The sequence below is a fragment of the Drosophila arizonae genome, chromosome 2 (genome assembly GCF_054131065.1).
Source record: "Drosophila arizonae isolate 15081-1271.41 chromosome 2, UAZ_ARI_1.0, whole genome shotgun sequence".
Classification (NCBI taxonomy): Eukaryota; Metazoa; Arthropoda; class Insecta; order Diptera; family Drosophilidae; genus Drosophila; species Drosophila arizonae.
This window is the reverse complement of record NC_142922.1, coordinates 32,846,284-32,867,861: the sequence shown is the minus strand read 5'-3', so window position 1 is coordinate 32,867,861 and position 21,578 is coordinate 32,846,284. Positions and strand designations below refer to the sequence as shown.

At 41.1% G+C, this 21,578-nt stretch overlaps 1 protein-coding gene across 2 annotated transcripts in view; it reads right to left on the bottom strand.

Moving 5' to 3' along the window:
* Window positions 1–21,578, bottom strand: part of LOC108621635 (uncharacterized) — a 112,551-nt gene that overhangs the window by 38,134 nt on the left and 52,839 nt on the right. The window lies entirely within an intron of this gene.

The window sequence follows — 21,578 nt, the reverse complement described above, 5'->3', positions numbered from 1 at the left end:
ATTTACAGCAAAACAATAATCAATTTGTCTCAATAAATTTGCATTTAATTAAATAAATTCAGTTAAAACTCGATTTTGTTACACTTTTGCAAAAGAGATCCTCTACAATTGCTTACGAAATAAGAAGAGTATATTGATGCAATGATGGTGAAGTGCATCTGTCTTTTCGTTGGGATTTGAAATTTAAAATCTTTTCTCATGTATTTTTACATCGTATGAGGCGTTTCCATGCTTCGTTTAATAATCTCTACAGTTTAAAGACTTTCATAGATCATAGATCGAAGCTCTGTTTATAGTATCCCCATAAATGCAGATTGACCAGAGTTCGGGTTGATTCCCAGTCGGATACTCTAAACTAGCCTCTTTTTATTAGTATTTGTCGCAGCTTAAGTTTCTTCTTAACATCTTAGATAGATTTACACAGTATGTTGTGTGCTATATTCTGTATATTCAATACGCATAACAGTTTCATAATTTAATTGGAGATTTGCGAAATTTGATCAAAACTTTAAATATTTAACTTGTTGACTTATCAATCAAACGAAATGCATTTTTTATTTAAATATTGTCTGAGCTTGGGAGAGAGAGAGAGAGAGAGAAAGAGAGAGAGAGAGAGAGAAAGAGAGAGAGAGAGAGAAAGAGAGAGAATTGCGACAGTATGTGTGTGTGAAGGAGAGAGAAATCAAATTTATAATTCACTCATTGAAACTTCATACATATTTCCTTATTGCTTAGAATTCGTAAGACAAATTTGAATGGCATTTTTGTTGGTTCACACTAAGACAGGTTCTATTCAATATTAACAATGCCATATTGAATAATAACAATATTAATAATATCATAATATTGAGCGAAGTTCGTCTTATTGTTACCCAACAATTATAAGATCTATAAAACTGCCTTTAGCAGCAATCGACGCCTTTATTGGTTATTCTACTCAAATGTATCTTAGTATATACTATATACATGTACACATATGTATAATATATTGTGTCATATTATATATCCATATATGTTAATTATTAGTAGCTAGTATCTCTGTGTGTTTGTGCATTGAATAGACTTGAAATGTTTCAGGTGAGGCAGGTGTGCACAGGATATCTGTTAGTCAGGCTCGTTTACTCGTGTGGGTATTTTAAAAGCATATGAATATAAAATTAATTATCTTCTGGGCTTGGAGAGCAGACTGGTTTTACAGGTTTAACCAGAAAGAAAAAAAAAGAGAGGACTATAAAAGCTGAAGGCGCGCACCTGATTTACGGCGCCAATGCGCCAATGGGAGCTAGCGAAAGGTGTCAAATGTCCCAAATATGATGCATAAGCATGTTCTATCCATTGTCAAATCGGGTGAATGCATATTAGCGCTAACGCCGATAATAATGCGCTATAACGAATGGGCGTATTCGAGTGGACTCAAGCTGAGATGAGTACGTGCAAAAAACTAATTTCGCATGATTTGTATGCAAAGTGTGGAGCTATCGAAACAAAGGCCTTCAGTGGAGTATATGTGACATAAATGCGAATCGGGTAATGGCCAGATATGTATATACACCTGGCCCAGACTCTGCCGCCTCTGTAGGTGAGTGTTCTTGATGATGTTCTGTGTTCTCAGCTTCAGGCCTTGATCTGGCCCGAAAATCAAACAGCAACAAGTACAAACATAAGTACACGTACGCACACATGTACGCATGCAACTGCAGCTAGACATACTGTGATAAGAGCAGGAGACTTCCCCAGCTCCCATGTGGTAAGTGATCTCCCCCTGCTGGCTGGCAGCCATTTATGAGCGGGCTGCAAGCGTCTAAAGTAAACATTTAATTGCGCCATTAATTGTGCGGTAAGTATGCCAGATGCACATGTGGGGAAAGGAGACAGACCGAGAGGCCGAGAGAGAGAGAGGGAGAGAGAGAGAGGCAGAGAGGAGCAAAGGTGCAACGGACGGGGGACTGGGGAACTGTCTTCGGCTCAGCACTGCCAGCGGGCTGGGCTGTGCTGGGCTGGGCAAAAACAAACAAATTCCATTATTTAAGTGCTCAGCGGTGCATTTAGCAGTTAGCCACAGTCTCGATTCCCATTCCCATTCGCATTCGCATTCCCATTCCCGCTTTGCGCTGCCCTTACCCACTGGCTTTTACGACCATTCATTCGAGTCCTCCATTAAGAAGCGCCGGGCCGGAGCTCTGCCTAGTGCAACTTCCCCGTTGCGCTCGTGGCCGGCGCTTGCGCGGACGACTCCCGAGGCCAAGCCGAGGCCGAGTCCTCCTTGCTCAAGTCCATCCCGTTTCCAGTTTCCAGATGCAACTGCAGCGCTTTGGGCGCATTAACTTTGTGTGGTTTTACGCTCAAGATGATTGCCAATACAATCGACGTTTTACGATACTTTGGTTGACAGTTTTCAGCTGAATTTATTTTGTTGTTGTCGCACTTCTTCTGGCCTCTCTCTCTCCCTGTGTGGGCATAGGGGAATCTAAGTCTGCGTACAGGTGGAATAGAGTTTATTTTCGAATACAGCTAGAACTATTTTAAGAAGTACATCCCGAGCAGCTGGCTATCTTTCTGAGTTTTATCTCGATCAAGGGCTTACGATAAGTGAAAGAGAATCATTTTTCATACGTTCGTCAATTTATTGAATTTATTTATATTGCTCGTCATAATCAAAGTAAATATTATAAAATTAAGAAAACGAAACCTTTTCTATAATTTGCAATTCAATTTTGAGTTAATAGTAATACGATATCATATCGAACAATATAATATGATAAAGTATTCAAGTTTTCCAATTATTATTTATTTACTAATAATAATTTTAGTTTTTAGTTCAATTGTTGTGATTATAGGATCTCTCTTTTCATAAACTAACTTTGATGTGTAGATTTATTGTTTTTAAATGCAAAACAGTTTCCTTTCTCCTTTTTCCCATTTCGTATTGTCTTCTATTAATGCCGTTCCTTGTAAATAATTGATCAAAAGGAAACCCTTACAAAGGCCTTAATTATATTAAACTCTTTGCGAGAGCGTTTCGGGGCGGAGGTCGAATATCTGAGTCTGACCCTCGCTGCTGAGCAGGAGTTGGGCACTCAACGAGCAGCAGAACAAGAGCAACAATAACAAGGAATGGAAGCATGTTGCTTTAATTTAAACACGCTCTCGCACTCGCATTCGCAGTCGCACTCGCATTCGTAGCCGTCTCCCAGAGCTAGAGCCGCATTAAATTTTGCAAAACACAAAATGCCTTTTTCATGCTGGCTGCTGGTTGCTGGTTGGCAAACAGTTTCACATACAATTGCAGTGAAGGGGGCGTCGGGCCAGCTGATGTGCAGGCGGAGGAGTTGGGCCTGAAGTGCCACACCCTCGCCCACGCCCACGCCCACGCCCACACCCACACACACACCCACACCCACAAGCGTAGCCACAGCCACAGTCAAAAAAGTTTTGCTTAGCTCCCATTTCGTTTTGGCAAACACAAAAATGTATTCCAGACACGCATCGGGCCATTTTGCAAACGTGCCACGGAATGAGTCTCGAACTAGGGACAAACTAAAGCATGGGGACGTTTCGCAAATAACAGGATTTCGCATCCGCCCATCCATTCAGGGTTGAGAATTGGTCTGTCAGATGAAATGTTCTGCTGGCAAATCACACGGCAACAGGAAGAGGGCACAGAGCAGAGGGCAGAGGGCAGCAGGGCAAGGCAAACTTTCTGCAAAAAAATAAGTAAAGTTTGAATTTGGCAAACATAAATTATTTGGTTATATTGCGAGGCTCCCATCCACGAGGAGCGAACAGCGAACAGCGAACGACGAATGGAGAACAGCAAATGGTTCCCCACGGCCTCAGGCAGGCTCCTGGCATATTTTCTCTGGCACACTTTATAATCGCTGACAAAAAATATATGAAATAAATAAATAAAAAACACTTGGAGCTTGGGAACTACGCCGTTATTAGTCCCGCTGCCGGCCTACTACAGTCTATCTCTCTCTCACTCTCTCGCCGTGCATCCTTGAGGCCAGCCATTTGGCAGCCTCCTCCCCCCTCCTGCTTGGCCTCACTTGACGTACGCCGGCTTCAATTTTCCTCGTGCTGAAAATGGGGCGAACTTTTGCTGTTATTGCATTTGTTGCTCCTGCGACTGACTCGAGGTACTTTGCGCTTGTAACTTATGGATACGACGGCCGGAGCAGTCGTGCTAGAAGCACCACCAAGGTGTGCAAATTGCCAGAGCAGCAGAACACAGCGCAGGGGACGGGGAGGACGAGGAGGACGGGGAGGACGTCCACCTTGAAAGTTGTGGTGTAATTTGTATCTAATCTAGCCTCATGTTTATATAAAAGCAACGACGACTCGAAGGAAAAACTTCAACAGTAGCACGCCCACCCATACACACACACACACACACACACATACACGCACACAGACACGTGTAGAGGCTATTTGTGCAATATGGCACTGTGAAGTGTGCGCTCATCCTTCCAGTCAAAGTTTCGTCCTGTTTCGTGCTCAACTTGGAACTACATACATATGTATGCATGTATGTAGCTAGTAATAGTAGTAGTATCTATACATATATACATACAATATATACGAGAGAGATATGTATCGTATATTTATGGGCCCTGCTGCGATGCTGCGACTAGTTGGGGTCCCTTCGCCGGCTTTGGAATTTTAATAAAATTGCACCGTTCCTAACTAAAGATAGATATTTCTCGTGTAATTTATGATGATGACAAATGGCACAGTGGGGCAAAAACAGCGAGGAAAGCCCGCAGAATGCAAGGGCAATCAAATCAGAACAGTTTGAGAATGCTATCGGTTCAATTTTGATTAAATTATAAAATGAAATTAGATTTGAAACTACAATTTTATTATACACAATTTGAGATAGCAGGCAAATAGTTGATGCCAGAAGGAAGGCGAAAAGATCGACTAAAATAAATCTCAAACCTCAATAACAGTTCCTCAACATCTAACTATATGCCCAGTAGAGTATAATAATAACCTTTGGTAGGCAGATCTGGGCACTCTTTGCTCACTGTCGCGTATTTTTTTTTCTGTTGGCAATCGCCATCTTTGATGATTAGCCCCTGCCCCGAAATTGGAGCCAGAGGCCAGAGATGGCACTTCAGCAGGACGCAGGACACAGGACATGTCCTGCATGCGCCGGCTTATTTATTGATGAAGTCAACTGCGAGTTGACACGCAACTCCCAGGTTGTGTCATCGAGCAAATGGCGAAGAGTGCCGGCCTAATTTTACCCAATTGATCAATTTGGCGTCATGGGCTACTGCTCGAGCCCACTTCGATTGCATATGCAGATGGAGGAGGCTCTCGTTGATTGGGCCATACAGCGAGGGCTATCAGCCACATATAGACATTCGTATATATTGGCCATTGCGATAATCAGGCAAGTGAAAGTCAGCAGGAGCCGGTGGGACTTAATGTAATTACAAAATGTCTTGCCTCAGCCCCGGGCCGTTAATTGGGAATGGACCGCCCGCATTTCCAATTACGAACTAAATAAATTGTCGATCGCATTGCAGGCGCCCTGAAAGTTTCCTGAGTGTTTTCTGACTAGTTTAATCAAAAATAAATAAAAAGTGAAACTGCATTTTTTACCTACTTTGGCTCGGCTTGAGCTGCGGTCAAAGGGAAAGTTCCTGCGCCGTTCTGCCCGATTACCTGTGCCGCCTCGAGTTGCCGGAAAGGATGCGGCATCAGGTGCCCAGCCGCGAAGGGGTTACGGCTCGCAGGCCCGACCGTAAGATTGTTGTAGCAAAACACGCACAATTTTCACGGCTCAGCAAAAAATTTCATCTTTTTTACGATATGCGGCATAAATGGATTTCTGCTGCTGTCAAACAAGCAGCTGAGGCCCATTGTCTGCGCGTTGACTCGGAGCCCAGGGCCCATAGCTATGGCTATGGCTATGGCTATGCCTGTGCCGATTCCTTCAGTGGCTATCTCAACGATTTCTGCGGAATTGAAACTGCGCGGCAGTCTCCGTTCTTGTCGCGCTTGCCTCTTGTCAGGTTGCAGCGTTTCACAAAGGGTTGCAGGATGTCTCGACGACAATTGTTGCAATTCCATTGCCGACGATCGTAAAACACACACACACACACACACATGCACACCGAGACGGCTGCAAAGCGACAAGGACACGGCAATAAATCAAAGGTGGAAAAAGTGAAAGTGAAGTTACAAACGTTAAGTCTTCTTCTTTTAATTTTTTACTATCTATCGTCCCGCCCAGATTTATTTGAATTTTCATTTTGTTTGCCTCGTCATGAATGTGAATGGAGGCTATAATGTTTTAGCTATTGCATAAGCAGCAGTCGGCAGGAGGCGTATCCAACCCCATTCTCTATATAGGCTCTGTATCTGAGTCTCAGGGTATTTGCAAATCGGGAAGCTCTTGCCTCCGCTTTGTTTGTATTTAATGGCAGCCATGCTGAAATTGCAAAGAGGCGAACCCCATTGCTCAGGTGCAAAGTTTACGAAGGGTTGATTTTGTCTTCTGGCTCTGCTGCTCTGCTGCGCTAAGAGGGGATATACAAATGTCCGCTTTAATTTATTTAATGGCAACATTTGCCCAAACTCAAAGGGAAATTGCTTAGCTCCTCCTCCTGCTGCTGTCCTTCAGGATAAACCACAACTCGAGTTACAATCGCAATGAATTGTTTTCCTTCTCTCCTCCTGCTCGTCTATTTTGAATTGCGTATTATTTCATTATTTCAAGACTGATGGGCGCAGAGCATATTTTATTTTGACAGCCATACTACAATTTCTCAGTCTGTCAAAAGGGGTTCAACGAAAAACAAAAGCAAAAAATACCCCAATCTCGGAAATATCTTATACCTAGAGTGGTATCAACTGGTTGATGGAAATGAGAATACTTTGTAAACTTGAGTAGTTTATAGTTTTAATTGATACATGATATTAAGATTATTAATAAGCTGAACTTCAACAAAATAGTTAACCAAGAGTTAACCAGATTGCCTATGCTTCACTTATATTTTACCCATACATATTCAAGGCCCATTTGATATGGTTAAATAGTTTGAAGTACTACAGCTCTTATGTAGTACATTTTAGCACAATCGACAAATTCAAGTTCTGTCTGTCTGTCTGCGTCAATATTTGTCCGCCTCGATTTCTGGACTAGCAACCTCTTTGAAAGTGCCTTCATTTTAAAAGTTTATGTAGGTTTGTCGGAATTAGTCATCTTCTAATTACACGTTAGAAAGAGCTACAATGAGCAGACTTCCATAAAGTTTTCATTTAAAATTTACAATAAATAATTTCATATTTATTTCCCGAAATATTTGATTTTTAGCATTTCATATTATTGAAATTAAAATTTGTTAAAATTGATTAACAAAATGAATTTCAATATTACACTACTCCAACAACAACATGACTATTAAAAAAAAAAAATCTATAATTCAAAGAATAATATGATATAATATTACAGGGTAAAGAAATAAAAGAATTTTGCTGGGCATTTAATAAAATCACATTTATGGAAAGAGAGTAGAAAAATAAATACAACTATTGTAAATAAATGTTGTTTACTAAATGTTTCATCCAATCGATTGACTTTTAATCCCGATTATCAATCAAACTCTCGATTTTAGAAATGTTTCTCTTTAATTGACCCACCATCCAATCATTGCACTTTAGATCAATAAACCCTAACAATATGGTCAACAAAGAGATTATTTAATCATCATATTTATAAAATTTGAATATGAATGGATTAAATGAAATGGGAAAACAAAGGCAGATCCACTTTTTATTTAACTTATTTGCTTTACCAATAAATTAGTTTTTAGCGGCGGGCGATAACTGAGCTCAATCGATTAATATTAATGGATACAATTCTAAGATACGAGAAGGCATGAGAAGTGTTTCAGATGGCTCCCAAGTGATCTCCCCGAAATGGAGCAGCAAATCTGTTAACGTTAACGGAACATGTGTTAATTTAGCGTCGTAAAAACTGAAATTCAAGCGAGTTGAGTGAACGAAATATTTACCGCATTCTAAATTATGTAAAAATAAAACAAAACAAAACAAAACACCCAAAAGAAGGAGAAAATGTGCAGGACAAGTCGATACCAACTGCATAATACTCGCTCACTTGCAAACACTTGAAATTACACAAAATGATCCATAGATAATACTATAATAATAATATAATAGATTTAACTTTTACTAACATCGTTGGTTGTTTTACCTAATTGTGGATATTTAAAATTGCAAGTCAGAATATGACAGATATTTTTCTAAGCTCTATACAGTCGGCCGGTCGGTCTGTAACTCTCCTAGTGAGGTGAAATTAAAGGATATCGTAGAGCTGAGAGTGTCACGGAATGTCTTGAATCTGCACACACAGACAAACAGAGAGCAATGTTTGAATTATTTGAAGACAGTCAGAAATGAATATACTCAGTTTACATCGTGGACGAGTATGAAAAGGCTCAACTTCAATGGCTAGTCGCTGCACCAACCAGAGATGGGCACAAAACATGATTATTTATTGACATTTTCGGGTTTTTCACCGCTTTCGAATGTAGAAATGGGAAAGATAAGACGTGGGTCAGGCGAAGCGCTGGGACTACGATTTGGGACTGGTGACTGATGTGTCAAGCGACGGTATGGCATTTTGTTGATAAAATACGAGCTGGAAATATGAAAACAAGCAAAGAGACATGGACATGACAGCGAATAGAGAAAGAAAGAAGGAAGGAAAGAAAGAAAGACTGAAAGAAAGAGAAGGAAGAAGCATTTTAAAATATTGAAAACTGGTTTTCGACCGAAATTCCTCCTCTAGGCTTTGGCCGGGCCATTGAAACGGGCATTCCGACGACCGGCACTTGAGTGTCAAGTGCCAAGAGCTGGGATGGGGCTTGGCAATGGATGGGCCAATGGCAATTAGATCAGAGACATTGCTCACTCTGAAGTGGCTCTAACGCGCGCAGGGAAAACATAAATAAAACTGTTTTGAAAGCTATTGAAACATGAAAGAAGACTTGTCCACGACTCACCGATGGCCACATACTCTGACATGATTGAGTTGATATTAATATAGCTTAGTATGTTAGCTATCCTCTATAGAGGAGGTAAACATCGATAGCTCCGCAGCAGAGGCAGAGTAAATGCTAATCCCACTTGATGCGTTGCACACTCCATGGGAAACTCGTGGTATCCGCTGCAAGGGTATTCAGATTGTGGCTATATGAGCCGCATGCACAAGTATCTGTATCTGCATGTGTATCAGTATCAGATTCGACGCCTGTCAAGCAGACAAAGGAGAGCTGCTCCAGCGTGATAAATGCAGCAAATTTGCGCTTTGAATTTCAATGGCGGCCTCATCTCGCTCTAACCAATCTGGCAAGGGGTGCCGAGAGACGTCGGGTCCCATTTCGATTCCACATCGTTCTGTATGATGTACTTATAACTAGAGTCAAGTGCGGGAATATGGATATTCGGAAAATGGATGGAGGTGCAGTTGGGCTGGATATGAGAATGGGCATGGGCATGACGATAGGGATGGGGATGGGGGCACTCTGTCGATAGCCGCAGCGAGTCGCCCATTTTAATGCGTTTCTTCGACAGGCCATGAAAATATGCCTGGTGATTTTTAAAATGCTTTAATTGAAGCCCGACGCTCGTGGCTCTGGGCCCGGGGCCCGGGGCCTCAACTCGAATCTGGGCAGCAGACAAAATGTCTGTTTTCTGCTGTTCTTGAGCAGCCAAAGTGGACGGCCCAATTGAAATTCTGAATGCATTCACTTTGGCTGAAAACTCATTCAACTGCCTCTTCGCAGCAAAATTGTGTCTTATAAAAAATCGTTTCGATTCGGTTACAGAAAATTCACAAAAAAGCAAGCGACGGCAATCCGTAGGAATCTCTTAGGCATTTCCTACGACGATTGAAGCTGGACTAGATACTCGAAACCCCAGCTATCCATGAGAGAAAATGGAACTTGAACTTTTGTTGACAAACATCGTTCCGAAAGAATTGCTGGGCCAATAGAAAAGTCGTAAAGTCCAAGGCAATAAAAACTCAAACGATTTGTTTTCTGCATCTGCTGGAATATTGAACATGAGAAATGGTATAATAAGCCGTAACTATTGCGTATGCCTAAGACGGCCTTAAAGGTCCACTAGGCGCTGCCTCCGCTCCCGAATCTCAAACTCTGCAGTTGCCTAATCGGATTATTATAAAATTTTATAATCGGCTACATGTAAAAAAGAACTTTTGGTTAAACAATAAATTAAAATTAAACTAATATGCGCGTCTATTCTTTGATAATAATTCATGTTCTTTAATATATTCATACAATATCGATTATTACTGTTCCGCATGGAAATAAGAAAATGAATTTTTGTCTTTTTCATTGAATTTATATTATTTACGATTTGTCAACATATTGAACTTGTGATTTCATGCAATGTTTGGCCGCTCCTATAAAGGTTAGAGGCTTGAATCATTAACTGTATATCTGTCTATAAAATCATCCTAAGTTGGTCAATTAGTATCCTCAGGTGGACAGTTTTTCAACATCTAGAAAATTTAGCATTTGTTTTCATTTGAATTATTAACAGTCGGTCATAACGGCAAATTTAAACATTTTATTATTATTTGATCAATCTATTATTAAGTTCTTCCTTTTCAGATTAAAATGTGATTAATAATATTTCATGATTTGATTTTTATCGGTTATAAAATGTATTTTTTTTTTAATATACAATAACAAACAAATATAAAGTGTAAGAAATATTGGTCTTGAATGTGTTAAAATTATAAATGACGCACTTCAACCAATTGAACTTTAAAGTACATTTTAAAATTTACAAATATCCGAATTAAAGCAGTTTATTGGACATTTTGAACTTTGATTCAGACTTTCCTGAGGATAAGTGTCGCCTTAGCCATTTAGCCGAAAGTTTACGACTTGAATGGGCGACCAAAAATAAATATGCGATAATGCAAGGTGCAGTTATCAAGAGACTCCTCCGATTTTCCTGCACTCTATATAGGGCTGACCGTTGGCGTAAAGAGTGCGACTTAAGAAGGCTAATGAGCAAAATGATAAAGGAAAAGATAATAAAAAGGAAACGAGCAGATTGCATTTATTTATACCAGCTGGGCGTGGCAGCTGAAATGCTCAGAAAGAGTGGACTTAAATTGATTTAAAGTTCTGCTCAGGGCGCAGGGCTCTTTGCTCTGGGTTCAGTTGGTATGCAAATTGGAGCTGTGGTCGCGCGTTTCTCGTTTCTCGTTTTATTGCGAATATTAAATGAAATTAATGAAATTTTCTGCACCATAATCCTTTGCAAAACGCATAAATTTGCTCATTAAGTATGGGTCTGAGGGTATGGGTGTGTGTGTGTGCGAATTTCGTGTGTATTCAATTCTAGTATGTACGCACACACAGCGAACGTCAACTCCCTTGCCTACACCGGGGTATGCCAGTATATATCTATTGATTTTTATCTTGCCGGCATCGTGTGGGGGATGTTGGTTTTGTTTGGTCCATGGCAGGACCTGGACCAGTCCCCAAGTGTTGTACATAAGCAAGGTTTTGCCTCATGTTGCTCTCGTCATACCTTCAAAATGCTCGAATCACGCATTATACATAAGATGATTATATATAGAAGCAGTTGAAGCTTTTTGTAGACGTACGACGCCCTAAACGTAAAGCTTTGTGTTTACTTTTTCGAAATTAAGCAGAAAGCGGCTCGAAATTCTGAAGTGCGAACAATAGAAACAGGGAAATTTTGCGAATATTTTACAGCGTAATTTTTATTTATTTCCGTTTTATATACATTAAATATTTACTTATTATTTATCATTTATGCATGCCCACATATTATATGCCGTATTCGTGCTTAATAAATTATATTAAAAATCAATTCTGTTTACATTTGCCTTTCGATTCTCTTGAGAAAAATACCCAAAATGGAACACTTTAGCCAATACTCGAACCATTGAGGCAGTCGCCATCTACTGAAATGTGTGCGCACATACAGCTTCGCACACTTGCCGACAGAGGGCGTTTGGTAGGTGTGCCCCATGCACGCACACATGCAGAGCAGAATGTGTGAATGTGTTGGTCTGGCAGCAGGCAGCGTGTGAGCGAGACTGTAAGAGGGAGACGGCTGCACTGCGCGCAAAACCAACATGGCTGCCACACATTGTCAACGCTTGGAAGTGCGTGTGTGTACGTGCGTGCGTGTGTCGACTTTTGCGTCTGTGTGCCTTTCATCCCTTCTTTGCATGAATACTTTTAAGTCCATGCGCCAACTCACACAAGCCGAAGCCGTTTGGCAGCAGCTGCTTATCTGCCTTCTGCCCAGCACGCGGGGATTATTCGAGTGCAGTTAAAAACTTGGCTGCATAGTTGGAATGCAATTCTTAGCTAAGAGCTCATGCAGGACTCTAGCCTGGCAATAAGCCTCCCTGAAGCCCCTAAACTTTGCTATAGCAGCGGATTAGCTCAATTTCCACACAGAGCACACCTGGCAGATACAAATGCGTGGAGGTGAGCGAGCGCTCACTCACTATTACCTGGCCGAAACAACTTCATCTGGAATGCGTGGCGCGTTCGCATAAATGCTGTCGAAAATTGTCAAATAAATCACTCATATTTATACAAATGCCCCTGATATCCGAGCCAGAGTCTCTAGTCCCCAGTCTCTAGTCTAGCAGCCACTACTCGTCGCATGGAAATATGCAAATTAATAAACCACCGCCGCGCCGTCTACTCTTTGTCCGCGACGGCCAGATAAGCGTCCGCGTAAGCGTGTTTCCGCATAAATTATTTATCGCCCGTCGAGGCGGGCGGTGCACAGCCAAAGGTGGAAGCAGCACCTCAGCTAGCTCAACATGGCCGGCACCACGACAACTATGGTGTCTGTGGTATGCGTCACTTGTGTGCTTCATTTGCCCAGTTGGCAAGCAGTGCGATTAAGCCAGCCTCAACAGAGCGACGAAGGCCCCTGATCGCCTCTGCTGCTGGCAAACGATCGTCGACCGCCAATAGGAAATATTATGTCAGATTGCTCATTCAGCGAGTTGCTATTCAGTTTGCAAATGTTTGAGGGAGCTAAAACAATTAAAAAGTTGAGGCTAATGTCATTGAAGACTAAAATGCCGCTGATGTATTGGCTCAGATTAACAGAAAATTCAATTAAATAGTCTTAATTGATACTACATCCGAAAGGACATGCCTCACCTCTGCCTGACACAAGCCGCTGTAACATAGCACTCAAGACTCATAAAATGAAGAACTGGCACAGTTGCACAGCAAAAGCAATGCCAAGGGCATCGCAGCTTCATTCATGAAAGAAGAACGCACAGCCTCAAGACGCTGTCTACGAACATGAAGTTAACATGTGCATGGCGTGGCATGGGCTGTGCAGCTCACGCTTGTCTAAGTCGCGCACTGCTCCAGCGGACGCCGGACGGAGTCTTCCCACAGCTTCCGACAACGTCTGCCTGAGCACCACTTAACGCTGTCTTCGGTTATCGGTCGCCGCTTAATGGCTGCCATAATAATGCTTAATTTTACTATCGCATGTGGGTTTCGCTCTCACTCTCTCACTCTGCATCTCTTTGTCTCTTTCTGCCTCCCGCTGTACTATTGTACACAGTTGTGGCGTCTGGCGAGCGTCTGCCGTTGACCGTAAAATTTTAATAACCCCTCGTTTCGGTGCGTGCTCGCCTCCGCCCGCGACCAGGAACGGATTCAATTGCCAGCCAATCTGCAACACCTTTATGACCATTTTATGTGTAACATTTTTCACCTTGACATTGACAATTTGACTGAGTGCCAGCAGCGGCAGTGGCGGAGGCAGAGGCGCAGAGGCGGCTGCCTTAATGACCATGTCCACAAGCCGAAGTACGGGCCACAACCTGCCTCAACGTGTCCCACATCGAAAGTGCCATAAAGCACACCAAGTGGATGCGTCTTTTGGAAGGGAGGGGGAGTGAGGGAGAGGGCAGCGGGGAGCGGGAGCGGGGAGCGAGCATAATCCATCATAAACATTTTTATGGTCGCTCGCATTTGGCCCACTGCTCCTCCATCTGCCGCGCCATGCGCCGGCCGGCTTTGTTATTCTTGTTACTGGTGGCAGTAAAATTCGTTAAACGCTAAACAAATTGTTTATTATGGCAATTTGGCAATAAATGCGGCCATTAGCGCATTTTAGGTGTTGCTACCGTACTTCTCTCCTCTTTTTTCCACTTCCCCTCATTTTTATGGCCCCAGCCCCAGCCGAAGAAAGCGGACAAAAGTGCTGCCATCATTGACGGAATTGGCGGAATTTACGGAATTGGCGCTGCTGCTGACACTTCTGGCATATAGTAAGGATTTTAATTTGCTATAGTAATGTGTGGCTAGTGTGGAATGAGCTTTCCTTAAAGCCCTCACATGTTTTTTTTTTTTTTTTTAATTTTATTAGAGGAGAAACAATATAATAAACGTATATCATTATATCATCAGTAAATAGTGACACTAGCAAGCTGCTTCACATAGCTAACATACCCTGTTAAGCTCATTTTCAATACTACGTTTATTGGTTCATTTGCTGGTTTAAGATAATGTATTCAGCCATTTGATAGAAAAATACCTTAAGGCCAGAACTCCACAGATTTAAAGCTCTGCTGCTCCGATAAAAAGCATGTTATTGACATGCATATGTATGTGAATGTGTCAGTTTTTAGACGGAGAACAAAGACGATAAATTCATACGATTCATACTACAAATTAATTGTTTGCATTTGGGAACTTGAAATCGTGAATAATTTACTCTGGAGTATACTCTCATCTGACAAGGTTCTCATATATATTTAAAGTTTGTCGGTGTATATATATAGGTAGTTCTTCAGGGCGGTTCACACTTGGAGGAGGGATCACCTCGCCCACTATCGACACCCACGCCGTCAGAGCTGTAAATGATATGACACCATCGATGGGGTGTGGGCAATCAGAAAAGATAGATTTTGTAATAAATTTCGCTGTTTTCAGTCCATGAGAGAACATTATTACATCTCTTGGTTGCGCCCGAGTGCAACATTCCTTCTTCTTCTTCTTCTTCTTCCATTCCTTCTTTGTCTTGTTTTTTTTTTTTTTTTTGAACTTGCAAGAGATTGGAGAAATTGGATTGGATGAACGACTTTCGCACACGCTACCATGTTCGCATTAAGGGACGCAGTGATTGTCACGAGTAAATGGCCTCAGTCTGTGTCCGCTGGGCGCTGGAAATGTGTGCGAGTTGAGGGCAGGGCAGAGCACGGAGGCCAGCGCAAAGCAGAAAGTTTGAATAGGGCCATTCATATATGGATTCCATAAATGAAGTCGCATGCGTGCGACTCATGTGGCATAAAGATACAAACAATTTGACCTGTGTGTCTCCAAATGAGATGGGCCGACACACACCAGCACATCTCACGGAATGCGAATGCGAAGCTATTTATAAGTAAGTATCTGCTCCGTGCGATGTGTCACAGCGAGCAGGCTGCCTTGCGGCTCACAGCGTGCACAGCTACTCCATTCAATCTGAATCCGAGCACTGACTACGCTTCCAGCCAGCTACCCAGCTTCCATGTCGGACCAAATGTCTTTGACCTACTTCTGTGTGTGGCCGTGTGGATAAATAGATGTACGAGCTGTAGCTGCGTATCAACTTGTTTATGAAGCAGAACAGAAATATAATTGCGTCGTCTAAATTGTCGAACATAATTTCGTAATTAATTCGGCTTTGATTAGACTTAATTAAAACGATCTGTGCAGTCACGTCAGCATCCCAAGCCAAGCCAAGCCAAGCCAACTGAAGTCAAGCCGAGCAACTCAAGGCAGCGGCAGAATATATGATATTGCAGCAATGCCTTAAAAAGACACAAAGCTTGTAATATATGAAGTTATTTACCTGTCAGTAAGCGGTATACAAAAAAAGAAAAAATATTATATTAAAAAAAAAATTTATAAAAATAATGAAATTATACATGTATAAATGAATAAAAATTAATATATAATTTAGTTTTAAAAAATCCTAATCCTTAATTCTTATAATATAATTAAAGGCGGTTGAATTAAAAACAAAAATAAAATAAAATAAATAAAGAGACGTATCTTAAAATTATACATGTTTTTAAAACTATACTTAGTATGTAGTAATACCTATCTTCGGTGTTCCTATAAATAGAAATGATTTAATACCACATTTGCTAAAAATAAAGCTTAGTCCAATGGCTGGCTTTATATATACATATTAATCATTTAAATCAAGCTAATTTGAATGAAAGCTGAATGTTTAATCATTTCTGTTGGCAAATATAAAAAATGTTTGCTTAAACATTTATTGGATCTTAAATTCCATGCTAAAATACCTTTCTTAGATATGCATGTCATAAAACTTTAAGAAGCGATATAAACTAATATATATATATGTCGGGTCTTCGTTCCGACATATACATATATGCACACGTTTATATATAAGTATATATATTCATGCATATATCTGCGTGCATATTCAGTCCAGTTGACGTCAAAATCTCAGCTTGCGTCACTATCTAGAAGGTCTGATAGCATGCGGATGGTTCAGATGTTTCAGGTTTCTCAGACTCTGCAGACTGTGAACCGTCCCGGTGTCCCTTGTCTTCGGCAACGTTAAATATCGAAAAGTCATTTAAATTCAATTCGAATCTGACATTTCTGTGTTATTCTTATTTCCATTTCATTTCAAACCTTTGAGCTGGTGCATATTTGGGTTTGTGATACACACACACACACACACACACACACACGCACACATACACTTGCACAACAAAACAACGTCCCTGTCATTGAACGTTTAATTCGATTTCGGGTTGGATACGAATTTTACCTCAAGATGCTTCTGTTGTTGTTGTTTTTGTTGTTGTTGCTTCTGTTGTTGTTGTTGTGAGTTTTGTTAGGTTCCATTCGTAGCCAAAATGGCTGCATTATTTGTACACACATTTTTTTGTTTTGTATTTTCCCTAAGTTGTTTTTCTTTCAGCTTTCTTTTGTGGGCTTTCCATTGTTGTTGTTGTTGCTGTTGTTGCTGTAGTTGGTGTTCGAGTTGTCGTTGTTTTCTTGAGCTCCAGCTGAAAGTCGAAACGTGATTCATGCGAGTGTTGTAGCCATGGCTTTTGTTGTTGCCATTGCCATTTATATTGATAGGGTGTATTTTATTTTATTATGTTGGGTGTGTGCGACTTCATATGTATTTGTAAACGTACATATGCGCACATACATATGTATGTATGTATGTGTGCTGCTTTGTTTTACAGCAGCCGGCATTGTGCAAAGGCAGCCGTCTTCAATTGCATTCGCCGATTATGGTTTCTGTCTGATTGTTGCCATTTTCATAAACACACTGAATGAAATTGATAGGGCTTTCGCTTATTGTCTACCTTCGGTATTCTGCTCAATATGCAGCACATCGAATCATGATGAATGAAACGCCGCTTTAAACGTTCTCAATGACTGTTTAGACTTACTCAAAGTGGATATTAATTCATGTCAGCTCAGCTTCTTCTAAGTACTAGAAGACAATAAAGACTTGCCTCTTGACCTGCTTCAATTCGATTCAATTCACAGTTGACATTAAGCAGTCCAAATTGTTTTTTTTACGCACAATTATACTGCGAAAATTATAATCAAATGCAAATGCAGTTGCTGCTGTACTCCATGAAGTCCATAAAAAGTCCCGAATGGGAGCTGACGCACCCTTGCCTCGAAAATGTCGCAATTGTAATCATTTTCCACTTTCTTTACCGAATTAAATTCAATAAAAATTACAAAAAATTAAACAAGTTTTCATAATCCGGGCAAATTGAGTTCGCAGCTGCACAGCAATCAAATTTTGAGTCCCAAGCGCAAAATGTGGCCAAGCGTAAAATATCTTCCACTCAGCTCAGTGAAGCAAGGTAAACAAGGAACATTCAGATTCATGCGCTGGGTTAACCGAGTAGGAGTAATTGCAAAATGCTGTTTGCGAGTCAAATGAAATGAATATTATGTAAACTATATTTATAAATCACATGATTAACATATTTATTGTGATAATTCTGAGAGTCACGAAGGTATTTAGCCCCACTTGGTATAAATACTTGCCTCACTGTGCGTATAAGCCTATGAAAATATAGCAATGGGATTGATATATGTAGCTTTTGATCATTCAGGAATATTTGAAATCTCTCCTCATTCGAATTGAAATGTGTGTTTACATTTTAAAATCTTGGTATTTATTTCTATTAATACTTTAAAATAGATCTTTTGGAGTAAAGTGTTGAATCACTGTGGATACACTAAATAAACTAAACTAACTTGTTCTGGCTAAATACAACTTGTACTATTTAATCTTTAAGCCGAGTCAAGGTTCCATTGCTCTTTGCTTAATTTGGAGTAATAATCCTTTGCCAACTGTAGCCCATTAGCTGGACAGTTTAAGGATAATGTGATTCGTTGCACCTTCTGATTAGGAGAAGCACACCAATGGCCAATGACAATGAAAATCAGACATGTGAATGAGTCGAATTAAAATGGCAACAAATTTGCGAGCAAGCACACAAAAGCAACTAAGATGCAAGGAGAAGCAAAAAACTGAGGAGAGAAATAGACAAGAGAAGCCAGACACATTTTATATAAATAATTCATTGTTGTAACGTGCAAAGCTCGCCGAGACCATTTCAGTTAATTAATGAAACGCAGCCCAAACCCAAACTCAGGCCAAAACCAAAACCAACAACATAGACAAAATCCAAAGACGCAATTGGCTCTAAACGGTCTAGAACAAAACGAAGCTAGAATGGATGGATGGATGGATGGATGGATGGACGGTCGGATGGACGGTCGGATGGATGGATGCTAGCGAAAAGAACGAGATGATATTCTAACGTAGCTGTGCGAAAATTAATAAGAGACGCACAGCTCCGCAGGCAGCGCTTCAAATTTGAACAAATGACGCTTTGTTGGGGGCACGATGCTGGGAGCCGGCAAAGAGTTTGGCTCCATCTCCGTCTGGGTGGATGCAGGGCAAAGTGCAAATAATGACGACGCGTCGTCAACGTGTGCTGCGAGCTTGACTCGGGGTGTTGGTGGTGGTGGTGGTTGCAGCGCTTGTTTCCACCACCAAAAGACACACAGACACACACACACGAAGAGATTACGGCGAAGGGTGTACGTGGGCATGACTCCCAGATGAGCTCGGGCGAGTGCTAGGTAGGCGGACTTTGCTCGAATGGCAAGCCAACCTAACAATATTCAAATTTTCTGCACAAAGCTCATGAAGCGCATCGCCAGATGGATGGGGATGGGAGGTGGGATGGGAGTGAGAATGCCGAAGGGGACTGGCATGGGAATGGGGAGTGTGGGCATGGCATTAGCCAAGTTTTTGACTAAAATAAAAGTCGCCCAACTCCAGAATGTGATGCTCATTACACCGAATTTGCATTTAGTGGGAAGCAGCGCGGGGCGAGCAGCAGAGTCGACAGCGAAAAAAGTGCACTTAACCATAACTCGCGCTCGTGACATCGCATCGTCTTGCCTCGGCAAGGTCTTCCATTAGTTGCTGCCACGAAAATCTTGAGCTCCGAGCATATCGGCTGCATACAAAATATGCCATCGAGTAATAATCGCTTTGGCATCAGCAGCGAGTCATGAGTCGCCCATTATCGTCATCATCATCAGCATCGATAAACGGGAATGCCGTTGAACGCGAATGTGGATGCGGAAGGGGGAGGGGCAGGGAGATGGGAATTTAAGTGCTTGTTGCCCGCTAGCCAGCGAATATTCCGCTGCGATGCTTATTTACGAGCCAATCCAACACAGCGCGGCACTGGTGGCTGCGGGGGGCCAATGCATTGCCCGTCGACTAATAAACTCATCGGTGGCCACAATTTATTGCTTGTCAACATTCTGCTTGAGCTTGTACGAGCTCTGCTTGGCAAATGAGATGCAGCCGCAACCTGTGGATCGCTAAGCACAGCCACATCGTGCTCTAATTTCTTACTCCGAATGAATATATCCTACAACAATGACAGTGAAACAATGGTGAATAGATGCATGCAATAATAAACATTTAAAATGTATTAGTTTCTTCTTTCGAATCTCTATTTAGCCTGCCGGCTGGCTCGAGCAGCGGCGCATAAATAAAAGCAAACATTCCTCAATTTCGAGCAACTTTATTTATAATTTTCGCCCATCAAAAAGTATTGCGCTCCAGTGGTGGCGGCAAGAGTCAACCCCGAAACAGCTGCGATTGCAAGAGAAACGGCTCGCACAGGCAGCCAAAGAGAATGCTCGCGTTCTCTTCGGCCTTTGGCTATATTGGATTTTCGTTGCCGGCACAGGGTGACTCTGGCACGGAACTACTGTTTACGCTCTGTTTACAAAGTCAACAATTAGTAAGGCTGCTGTCGAACAGACTCTACTCTAGCTACTGTAGTTTTCAAATGTTTATTTTCGACTGCATCAATTTTAATATTTTATTTGTTGTGTCATTTGCACAATTGGAAACAAAATGTTATATGGAGAGTATCAAAACTAGAGTCTCATGAACTACAATAATTATTAGGGTTTATGTTACACTATCTCTAGAAATTCAACTAGTGTAGGAAGTTGTGTTTGTCCCCTTAAATTTGCGACAAATTGAAAAATCAATAGCTTACATAATTCTTTAAGTGAACGAATAACTAATATGAAGGAGTATTACAGAGTCGGATACAATGGAACGAAGTGCTATATATATCTATAGACATTTCTCTATTTCAAGCTTTACTTTTCCATTTAAATTAAAAAATGTGAGACTGTAACCCCTGCATGATTATTGATTATGCTACGGTTTGCTCAGCTTCCCCCTCTTTGGCAGACAATAATTCCAGACTTGTATAAACATAAAATAAATAATATACATTAAGAGATTAAGTAATTTGTTCATACAAAATACATATATTTTAATGTCCATGAGGTCAACTTTCGCTCAGTTCTTAGTTTGCTAATTTGCGTACTGCACGCCAAACTTTGAGTTTGAGTTAGACTCCAAGCCATTTTATAGTTCAAAGCAATTTTTCGTTTCGATTGCTCCCAATGGCTGTCAGTGCAAAATAAAGAAACGAATATCAAAATTACCAAAAATTCAAAATGCGCAAGTTGGGCGAATCCAGACACATGCTTGATCTCTACACCCGCATAGACATGCCGCGCCCTCGCTTCGCTCTGCTCGCGTTTCACTGTGGAGGTCTCCCATTCTTCGACACGATAAATTGGCCAAGGAATTTGTGAGCTTTGGCCCCCCTTCTTGCTGTTTCACATATTTTATTATTTTATACCCTGCAGCCAATTAGAGCAGAATGAAAGGGTAGACTGATTTCATTCGCATTTATGTGGGGAGATAATCAAAATATGTTTACATGAAATTTAACAAGAGAATCATCTAATTGATGATATGATATATTTCTTATAGTTTTGTAGTCGGATATGAAACTGACTACAGGGTATAGTCTAGTCTTGCACTTTCAGTTGCCTTCGTTTCGATAGACGATGCCAGTT